The sequence below is a fragment of the Ailuropoda melanoleuca genome, chromosome 2 (genome assembly GCF_002007445.2).
Source record: "Ailuropoda melanoleuca isolate Jingjing chromosome 2, ASM200744v2, whole genome shotgun sequence".
Lineage (NCBI taxonomy): Eukaryota > Metazoa > Chordata > Mammalia > Carnivora > Ursidae > Ailuropoda > Ailuropoda melanoleuca.
In genome coordinates, this window is record NC_048219.1 from 168,447,101 (window position 1) to 168,457,754 (window position 10,654).

The window sequence follows — 10,654 nt, forward strand, 5'->3', positions numbered from 1 at the left end:
AATAAATAAATAAAATCTTAAAAAAAATGTCGAACATCATTTGTCATTAGAGAAATTTAAATGAAAACAACAAAGCAATACCAGTACATTCCTATGGCAAAATGGCAAAAATAAAAAAAAACTAAATGCGCAAATTGCTGACAAGTGTACATAGCAACAAAAATTCTCATCCATTGCCAATGGGAATAAAAAAGGTATAGCCACTTTGGGAGACAGTTTGGCTGCTTCTTCAAAGTTAAATGTACTATTACTATGCAATATAGCATTCATGCTCCTAGATATTTGCCCAATGGATTTAAAAACGTGGCCACACAAAAATCTGCGTGAAAATGTTTATAGCAGCTTTATTCATAACTGTCCCAACTAGAAGTAGCTTAGATGTTCTCCAGTAGGTCAATTGATAAACAAACTGTGGTACATCCATACAAAAGAATACTACTTTTCAGTGATAAAAAGGCATGAGCTATCAAATCATCTGAAGATGTGGAGGAAGCTTAAATGCATGTTGTAAATGAAAGAAGACAGTCTGACAAACAATATACTGTGATTCCATTTATAGATATTCTGGAAAGAATAGAACTATAGAGAAGATGAATAGATCAGTGGATGGCAGTGGGTTGTTGGTGGGGGAGAGTTAATAGGAGAATCACAGGGGGATTTTTGCTTGGTGAAACCATTCTGTATGATACTGTAATAGTGGGTATGTGACACATTTATCAAAACCGATAGACCTTTACAGCAGGAAGAGTGAATCTTAACGTATGAGAATTTTAAAAAACATTGTTTAGGTGGTTGGGACATCCCAGAATTTAATGACAAAAAAATCTGTTTTACAAATGGATAAAACAATTTTACTGAAGGGGGAGAGGGGAAAAGATGTTGACCTAAGTAACTCTGAAAATTAGTGGAATCTGTAAGGCAAATGGAACAGTACAAAAGCACTGTATGCTAGTTGATAAAGTTGTTGCCCATGGAAGTATGCAACAACGTCCATGTGTACTGGAACTGAACAATTAAGTCAATGGATAGCAGATAGTGGGAGCTAGGTTTCCCATTGTTGGAGTGGGATTTTACAGATGAACAAGGACAAGAAGGCTAGAATGATCCACATGGAAATCCATTAGGGTTAGAGACATCAATAGGAATTCACACTAAGCTTAAGAGAGGGAGATTTATAGCTATGTGTATATACATGCGTGAGTATACATACATAGAGTTCTTTGCTCTGTCACCTGAGAGGGCCTAGAAACTATGATTCCTCAGTAACGATAAGTCTATTTAGCACCAAGAACCAGGGCTCCTTGGAGAAATGGCTTATTCTAGGCCTGAGGAAGGAAACATACAAGATGGGCCTGGAGCATCATGTAATGCCAGGGGTAAGGAAGTGCTCAAAAAACACAATGATGATGCAATGTCAAAGACATATAGGAGCCAGTTAAGAGAGCTCTTAATGGCCATAACTGTAACAATTTTAGAGCAATGAAATAAATAAAGCAGTATTGGATTATAACTAATGGGAGAAGAGACAATGCTCCCAAGAGAACTCCAAATAATGTATGTACATATCTGCTTGCAAGGACATGAATTACAAGTTCCACTCTTTAAGGGTGTTCTGTGCAGAAGGACTTCCCAACAAAGAGCACGTTATGGAAAGGGAGGCAAGAGTAACTTTATGGTGAAGAAACCTGACAAATACCGCCCCAACCAGGTCATCAGGGTTAACATCGACAGTGGTTGATGAAGTGTGATGAGAATGGTAACTTGCCTCTGTGGTCTTCCTTCCCTTAACCCCTAACCCTAGGGTAGTAAGAAGAAAAACATCAGTCAATCCCACCTGAAGGACATTCTACGAAATACCTGACCATCATTCCTTACAACTGTCAGGGTCAGCAAAAACAAAGAATTTCTGAGAAACTGTCATAGGCGAGAGGAGCATAAGGAGACATGACGACTAATTGTAATGTGATATCCTGATGAGATCCCGGAACAAGAAAAGGACTTTAGGTAAAAACTAAGGAAATGAGACTAAAATATGGGCTTTAGTTAATAATAATGTATCAATATTGATTTATTAATCATGACAAATGTACCATTCTAATGTAAGATGTTAATAATAGGGAAAACTGGGTGTGGGATGTAGGAGAACTCTTAATTTCTTGTTTTTTTTTTAAAGATTTTATTTATTTATTCAACAGAGATAGAGACAGCCAGTGAGAAAGGGAACAAAAGCAGGGGGAGTNACCATTCTAATGTAAGATGTTAATAATAGGGAAAACTGGGTGTGGGATGTAGGAGAACTCTTAATTTCTTGTCTTTTTTTTTAAAGATTTTATTTATTTTTTCAACAGAGATAGAGACAGCCAGTGAGAAAGGGAACAAAAGCAGGGGGAGTGGGAGAGGAAGAAGCAGGCTCATAGTGGAGGAGCCTGATATGGGGCTTGATCCCATAACGCCGGGATCACGCCCTGAGCCGAAGACAGACGCTTAACCGCTGTGCTNGCTGTGCTACCCAGGGCGCCCCAGAACTCTTATTTTCAAAAGCTTTCTGTAAATCTACATTTAGAAATTTATTCTAAAAATAAAATTTTATTTAAAAAATCTTTAAGGATTTAAATCAAAACTCTGTAGTGCAACACCTCTAGATTCCCTTTTACTGCTATTACTTTGCTAGGACCTGCCTTTGCTAGTGTCGCCAAGCCACTGGCCATAGTGAACCAATGCAGAGCCCAGGCCAGCAAGTATGACACTGAACAGGATCCAAGTGGACAGAGACCCTTACTCCACATCACTCTAATATTTTTAACGTCTCTTGCATGATGTTTGGTGAATCTTCATAAACTAAAACTAAAATCAAGGATGGCTGCTGTCTTGAGGGGCCTATAAATGCTCTCATCCCACTCCCTCCAATCAGACCCTTCAGACACAGACAACAGCATGAACCATACTCAGTGGGTCTTGATGATCAGTTAATTTCCCCCATCGCTAGCTCACTCCTTCTTCCCTGCTGGGAGCTTCTAGCAAGCTCTGTAGCCTGGCCCAGGCTACTTATGATGGAGCTGATTAACCAAATTAACCAAGTGCTTTGCTTCTGCACATTTACCTCCCACTATTTTGGCCATTTTAATGCTTGTAAACATATATCATAAGCAGCAATAGCAACCGGCCCTGAGCCTTTGATATGTTACTGTACACCAAGGGACACAAATATATATGTACTTGTATATGCACCAAAAAAGACCTACAAGAAATTACATTACACTGTTGATAGTAGCTACCATCTACTTGTAGGAGGAAGATGGGAGATGGAATTGAAGAGGGTTTTGCTGCATTCTTATTATTTGCTTTTTATTTTATCTGTAAGGATCGTTTTGGCACAATTCTATACTGTCTGATTTTTTTTATGATAAGCATTTGTAATTTTGTAATCCTTTTGTAGTACTAATTTGTGCAATGTCACAAGTTAATTAAATTTTTTAATGGGGGGTATATACTGTTAGCTGAAATTATTGATGCCGGCTCTTAAGAAAATGTTTCTACAGGGTGCCTTGGTGGGTCCTTCAGTTAAGCGTCTGGCTCTTGCTTTCTGCTCAGGTCATGATTTCAGGGATCGATCCCATAACCCTGAGATCATGACCTCAGTGAGGAGTCTGCTTGAGATTCTTTCTCTCCCCCTCTGCCCCTCCCTCCTCTAGCTCTAAAATAAATAAATCTTTAAAAAAAGAAGAAAAATATTTCTACTATATACAATGTTAATGGAATTTGGGGACTTTATTGGGATTTTACAATCATGCCGGAGGTAAAAAACTACAAACAGGGTCTTTCAGGGCTCAAAACTATTCCAAGGAAAGAAAGTAGGTAAGATAAGGTTTTGACTAAAGGTAAGAGGGTGACAGAGTGGGTAAGAAAGAAGGGAGTTGCACCAGTAACATCAAGAACTATAGTTTCCACTGCTGTGTCATCAGTAGTGTCCAAAGATTTAATTATTCCACCCATTTTCCATTTTCTCTTTCCTCTTTTGATTAGAAGCTGTCATTGTTCTTTGTATCTTTTTTTTCCTTTTCTCCAAACTATTGTACATAAAGTATGTTGATAAAATTTTTTGATTCACTAGTTGAAGAGAAAAGTGGTGGAATGACAACAAAAGTACAGGAGAAAAGCGTTTCTAAGGGAGATAATGGTTTTCAAAGGTGGTGGCATATTTACATGTCCTGTATATATGTTGCTCTTGATATCACCTTGGTTTACTTCTTGTTGGGAAGTACGATTATCTGGAGAAGCATCTTTAGAATTGTGTATGTGCTCTGGGCAATCAAGGGATGAAATAGTAGAAATTTTGGGTGCTCCTTTCCGGATATGTATGAAATTTTAGAAAGTCCATCTATTAAAGGTCAAAAGGAGTTCTGCATCTCCTCTAAGGGAACTCCTCCAATCTATGGGAGTGGGGCTCTTCAGCAGTCATAGTTCTACTCTGTGATCCTGTCCTTTAGGCTATAACTGATTAAAAAGACCTAGGTCAAGCCAATCAGATATGGTCAAAAGGGAAAATATAGCTCCTGGAGGCTCATACCCTTTCTTTTAGAGGGGCAGAGGGAGAGGAAGACAGAGAATCTTAAGTAGGCTCCAGGCTGCATTGATGCAGGGCTCAATCTCACAGACCTGAGATAATTGACCTGAGCTGAAATCAAGAGTATGACACTTAACTAACTGAGCCACCCAGGCGCCCCCATTCATACCTTTAAGGAGGGGAAAAGATCTACATGGTCTTATTAATTTTAGTAAAAGGTATTCAGTTGTATGTGGCAAGATCAATATAGTATTTTCCTTTTTAAAAAGTATAAGAAAATGCAGCAGTACAGAAAATAATGATTTGAAGTTTCCCCCAACAGATATGCCCATATATAATGTATACCCATGTGTGTTGCATATATAACGGGTATGACTTCATACCTCAAATAGGTATATTAGCTATATATGAAATAATTAATTTCATACAGAAATTAAAGCAGATAAAGAATGAGCTTGGGGAGATAACAGGATTAGAATATTTCCTTTTGGTTAAGTCAATTTTAGTGAGATAAAATTTACATACAACAAAATAAACCCATTTAAGTGCATTATTTAATGCATATTAACAAATACACCCATTTAATACACCCATTTAATAACCAATACAATCAAGACAAAACATTTGCATCACCCCTAAAATTTGTGTCCCACACCCTACTGTGGCTCCAGGCAACCACTGATTTCTTTTCTGTCTCTATAGATTACCTTTGACTTTTCCAAAATTTTATACAAATGGAATCATATATTGTATACTGTTTTGTGTCTGGATTCTTTTTCTTAGTATATCACTTACAAAATTTGGCCAGATTTTTGTATGCGCCAGTAATTTTTCCTTCCTATTGTTGAGTAGTGTGCCATTGTATGGCCATATCACAATTTGTTTATCCTCTCATCTGTTGATGGACATTTGTATTGTTCCAGTGAGGGTTACTATATTTTTTAAAAGCTATTATAAGCATATGTTTATAAGTCTTTATATGAACGTATGTTTTTTTATTTTTCTCAGGTAAATACCTCTCCTTTGGTTACACCGCTTCAAAGAATCAGGAGGTAGACCAGACAGAGGGGTAAGCAGCAAAGCAAAGTTTATTGAGTGATAGTACAAAGCTTCCGGAGAGGAAGGGGACCCGAGAGTGTTGCCCCTGGAGTTTCTAAGTCTAGGGGTTTTTATGGACTTGTTGGCGGGCTGTTTTAACTTGATTAATCCTCCAGGAGTCTGTCATCCAATCAGGTTTTTGTTATCTATCACATGGGAAAGGATGGCAGGCTCCTTCCAGGGTGGTGTAAAATCCGCTTAAGGGTGGTTTCCTCTTAGGGCTGGGGGCCCCTTGTCCCTGCCTGCCTTTCTTCCAACTATCTTTCATCAACTGCACCATTTTACATCATTCCCACCAGGACTGTATGAGACTTTTAGATGCTTCCACATCTTTGCCAACAATGTGTCAGTCTTTTCAATATTAGACATTTTAGTGAGTTATAGTGGTATCACATTGTACTTTTAATTTATATATCTCATATGACTAACAAAATAGAGATTTCTTTTTCATTTCTTATTGTCCATTTGCATATCTTCTTTTGTAGAAGCTACTACCTTATATATTGTGGTACAACTCATTTGTCAGATATATATGTGTTATGAACATTAGCTACCAGTCTATGGGTTGCCCTTCTATTTTGACAACACTACTTTACAGAAAGCAAAGGATTTTACTATTGATAAAGACAAATTTATCATTTTTTTCTTTTATGGTTAGTGCTTTTTGTCCTATTTAAGGAAATTTTGCCAACTCCAAGATAACAAAAAATTTTATGAGTTTATGGGTTTTTGTTTAGCTTTTATGTTTAAAAAATATAATCCATTTAGGGGCATCTGGGTGGCTCAGGTCATGATCTCACAGTTCTGGGATCAAGCCCAATGATGGGCCTCCCACTCAACAAGGAGTATGCTTGTCCCTCTGCTCCTCCCCCAGCTCTCTTACACACACACACTCTCTCTCTCTCAAATAAATAAATAAAATCTTTAAAAAATAATTAAATATAATCCATTTAGAGTTAAAGGGTAAGGATGTGAGGAGAAGGGGTCAAAGTTTGTTTCCTTTATAAACATCTAGTTTTCAGTGTTCAATCATTGATTGAAAAGACTTTATATTTACCATTGAATTACTTTGAGATAGTTGTTGGAAATCATGAGTGGGTCTATATATGTACTCTCCATTCTGTTTTATTGAGCTATATGTATATTTATTCTTATAATAATACTATTGTGTCTTGATCACTGTAGCTTTAAAATAAGTCTTGAAATCAAGTAATTTTAGTCCTCCAATTTTCTCCTCTTTTTCAAAATTGTTTTGACTATTCTAGAGCTTTGCATCTCAATATAAATTTAAACATTTTTTTAAAAGATTTTGTTCATTTGATAGAGAGAAAGAGAGAGAGAGAGCACAAAAGCAGGGGAAGTGGCAGGCAGAGAGGGAGGCTCCCTCTGAGCAGGGAGTCCAATGTGGGGCTCAATCCTAGGACTCTGGGATCATAACCTGAGCCAAAGGCAGGTGGTTAACCAGCTGAGCCACCCAGGCACCCAATATAAATTTAAGAATCAATTTGTCAGTTCTACATAAAGCCCTGTTGGGATTTTTAACAAGATTACATTAGATGTAAAGATCAATTTGAGGACAAGTTTTATTTGATCCATGGTATACTTCTACATATGTCCTTAATTTCTCTCAGTAATGTTTCATAGTTTTCAGTGTGCAAGTCCTGCATGTAGCTTGTTAAATATATGTACAAATATTTCATGTTCTTTGATATTTTTAATTGTGCATTTAAATTCCTTTTTCAGTTGTTTGTTGCTAGTATATAGAAATATGATTTATTCTTCATATTGACCTTTTACACTGTGACCTTGATAAAACGACTTACTAGTTCTAGTTGGATTTTTCCCAGCTACTTTAGGATTTTCTATATATAAGACCTTTGAATAAAGATGTTTTTCTTGTCTTTTTCCAATTTCTGTGCCTTTTTAATTTATTTTTATTGTCTTATTGTATTGGCTTGGCCTTCCAGTATAATCTTAAACAGAAGTGGTGATAGCAGACAACCTTGTCTTATTTTCTTCACTGATATAGGGGACAGTTTGTTTTTCATCACCAAAATGATACTTGCTCCTTTTTTTTTTTTTTTGCAGACTTTTGTTAGATTGAGCTAGTTCTCTTCTATTCTCAATTTGCTAAAAGGTTTTATCATGAAGTGGTTTTGAATTTTATCAAAATGTATTTTTTTTCTGCTTCTAGTGAGAGGCTCTTATAAGTTTGCCTTTCTCCCCTTTTATTCTGTTAATGGTGAATTGCATTAACAGATTTTCAAACATTAAACCAACCATATATCCTGGGATAATCCCTATCTGGACATTATATATTATACTTTGTATATATTACTTCTGTCCTATATTAAGAATAAGTCAGGGATGTGTATTATAAACCTTAGAGCAACCACTAAAACATGTAGAAAAAAGAGGCTTAGAGAATAGGACATAGGAGAGATGCAGTTGACTTTTGGAGCTGTTTCTCTTCATATCCTTCTCTTCTCTAGTGCTCTGTTTTACAAATCCCAAGTGCCTCTGCCTGTTCCAACTCCAATCTCTGCTTTTTTAACTTAGCAAGATCACTCTGCCCTGCTTAGATTTCAATTCCCTGAGCCATAGTCCAGGCAGTGCCTACAGATAGAAGGCCAGTGTGGTTCTTGGGCTCACATTGTCTTCTCTAATGGATTACAGTCCTGTGCTGCCAGTGTCTGAAATAACTGAAGAATATGTCTTGCTTTCTAGTTGTTTAGTGTAGGAGGGCAAGCCTGATACCAGTAGCTATAATATTGCCAAAAATGAAAATCACAATATAGTTACTTTTATTTTATTTTATTTTTACAAGATAGTTACTTTTAAAAACATAGTCATTCTACCAGTGCTAATACACAAGTAGGTAATCTTACCACAAAAGGAGGTAATGTTCTGCTTCAAGAAGAACTATATAATATTAATAATTTAGACTCCTTTGTAACAAAGGTAATAAGCACAGCATAAAAGTTAACTACCTTTGCCCAGATATTTGAGGCCTAGCTATAAAAATGGTGTAGGTAAGATGATGGCTTCATGAGAAAAGTTCAACCCAAGATTGGGTAACAAGCCTTTAAAACTCAGTGAAAAGAAAAATCCAGTTGAGAGAGGAAACATAAGCCAATTAAAAACATATATGCTAATTATAGAGAAACAGTGAAAAAAAGTTTTTTTTTAAGATAAAAGTAAAATGAAAATTGACTACTTTGAAGCAAGTCACTGAGGGGAGGAAATGATGATCATTAGTTTGAGAACATTTAGGTACAGGCAGAGGGTAGAGCCTCAGACCCCTTGGGAACTTTTCTGGTTTAAGGATTCTATGATTAAAAACAAAAACTTTAAAAGCCATTACATTAATAGGCCTCATTTATAAACCATCAACTAAAGTATCACCTTATAGACACCCTGTTTCTAGTTTTTAAGAAAAGGCAAAGGCAAAGCCTTTTCTTCATTCTCAGCTGCCTTTATATATTTGGGACATGTACAAATCAAGAGATATAAATGCAGATTGGACTGGAAATAACTTTTGCAAGATATTATATAAATCACATCATTATTATAAATACCATTTTACTTACTTATATAGTTCCCATCTCATTAACTCTTCTCTACTTTTCTGTACTTAAAGAAAAACAAGAAAGGAACATGGTCCATGATTCTCTAGGCTCTTAACTCTTTTTCTTACTTATAAAAAGCATCCACAGCTATCAGCAGTAGGCTAAGGGATATATGTTCTGTCCTTAAAAGATCAAACAGTTAAACTAAAGCTTGTTCTACATTCATGGATTAATTTATTCTTTCCACAAAAAAATTTTTTTCCATCTAGGTCAGCAAGGAAAATAGATTTCATATTTAATGCCATCTTCTATTGACTGGTCACAGCTAACTGAAACTCTGCCCTGAGAAGGAAGCTGCTTACTTGGCTCAGCCAGATTGATTTGCAGTTGAATCCTGCCCTGAACCGAGAAGGAGGAGGAAGCAGCACAAAGGTACATTGCCATCTCTACACGTATCACCATACTTGGTTCAAGGGATATTCAGTGCATAACACAAGGTCCTGCTCCTAAGACTAGGGGGGAATAATTCCAGCAATAATGAAAACTCTAATGACAGTAGTGTATTGTTCAGTCTCAGTCAGAACAACAAATCAACTCCAGGTATTTCAAGTAGGAAGGGATTTAATGCAGGAGACTGGGTAATTATAAAACTGTTGCAAAGGCTGATGGGGAGAAGACCAGGGAATGCCACCACAGGACCTCAGCCACTAGTCTTCAGACTGAAGAAGTTGCAAGAACTTTTGAAAAATACTGACACCGATAATCACTGCCCATGGCACTGAAGCGCATGGAAAACTGAGCTCCAGGGTGGAGCCAAGAAAAGAACTCAGGTCTCCCTTTCAGTCCACCAGTCTTTCTACATTTTTTTTGGTTTCTCTTTATTAAATGTGAGCTATCATTGTTCTGACATTCATACCCACCCATGTCTTTATCAGTTTTGCTAGTCATTTCCTCTTATTTTTAAGTCCCTAAGTCACAAAAAAACAAACAACAGCAAAAAAAAAAAAACTGGTCTCTTAAAAACCGTATAGACCTTTGGAACTCTTGCTTCTCGAGCTTCCACTCGACACCATATCAAATTTATTAACATGCACCTACTTTGGTGGTAAAAAAAAATGTAATTTTGCTTGTGAAAAAATTTGGCTACAGATAGCTAATTTAATTTCAGATTGGCTATGATTTCTTGGCAATTGCTTTGCATAGTTGGAAATTCTTGCAAAGTCAGAAAAATTTAACTTTCAAATTGTTTTAACTGTAATGAAATATTTAGGAGTAGTAAACATGATAATTAATGAAGTTGGCCTAACATTACATTTGGTAGATGTTTAAACGTGAATTAAACTCAATTTTGCAGTTTTATTTTTGAAGCAAATACTTTTTTTTTCAGGTCTCAAACACTAAGTTCTGTGCTTCTGTAGTGTTA

At 36.4% G+C, this 10,654-nt stretch overlaps 1 long non-coding RNA gene across 1 annotated transcript in view; it reads left to right on the forward strand.

The window, feature by feature from the left end:
- The window catches only part of LOC105237943, a 29,327-nt gene extending 19,161 nt beyond the window's left edge, over positions 1-10,166 (forward strand). Inside the window, exons 3-5 of the long non-coding RNA XR_856620.3 lie at positions 1,802-2,004; positions 5,573-5,633; positions 9,501-10,166. This is a non-coding gene — a long non-coding RNA (uncharacterized LOC105237943). The remainder of the gene's footprint in view (positions 1-1,801; positions 2,005-5,572; positions 5,634-9,500) is intronic.
- The last annotated feature ends 488 nt before the right edge of the window (positions 10,167-10,654 follow it).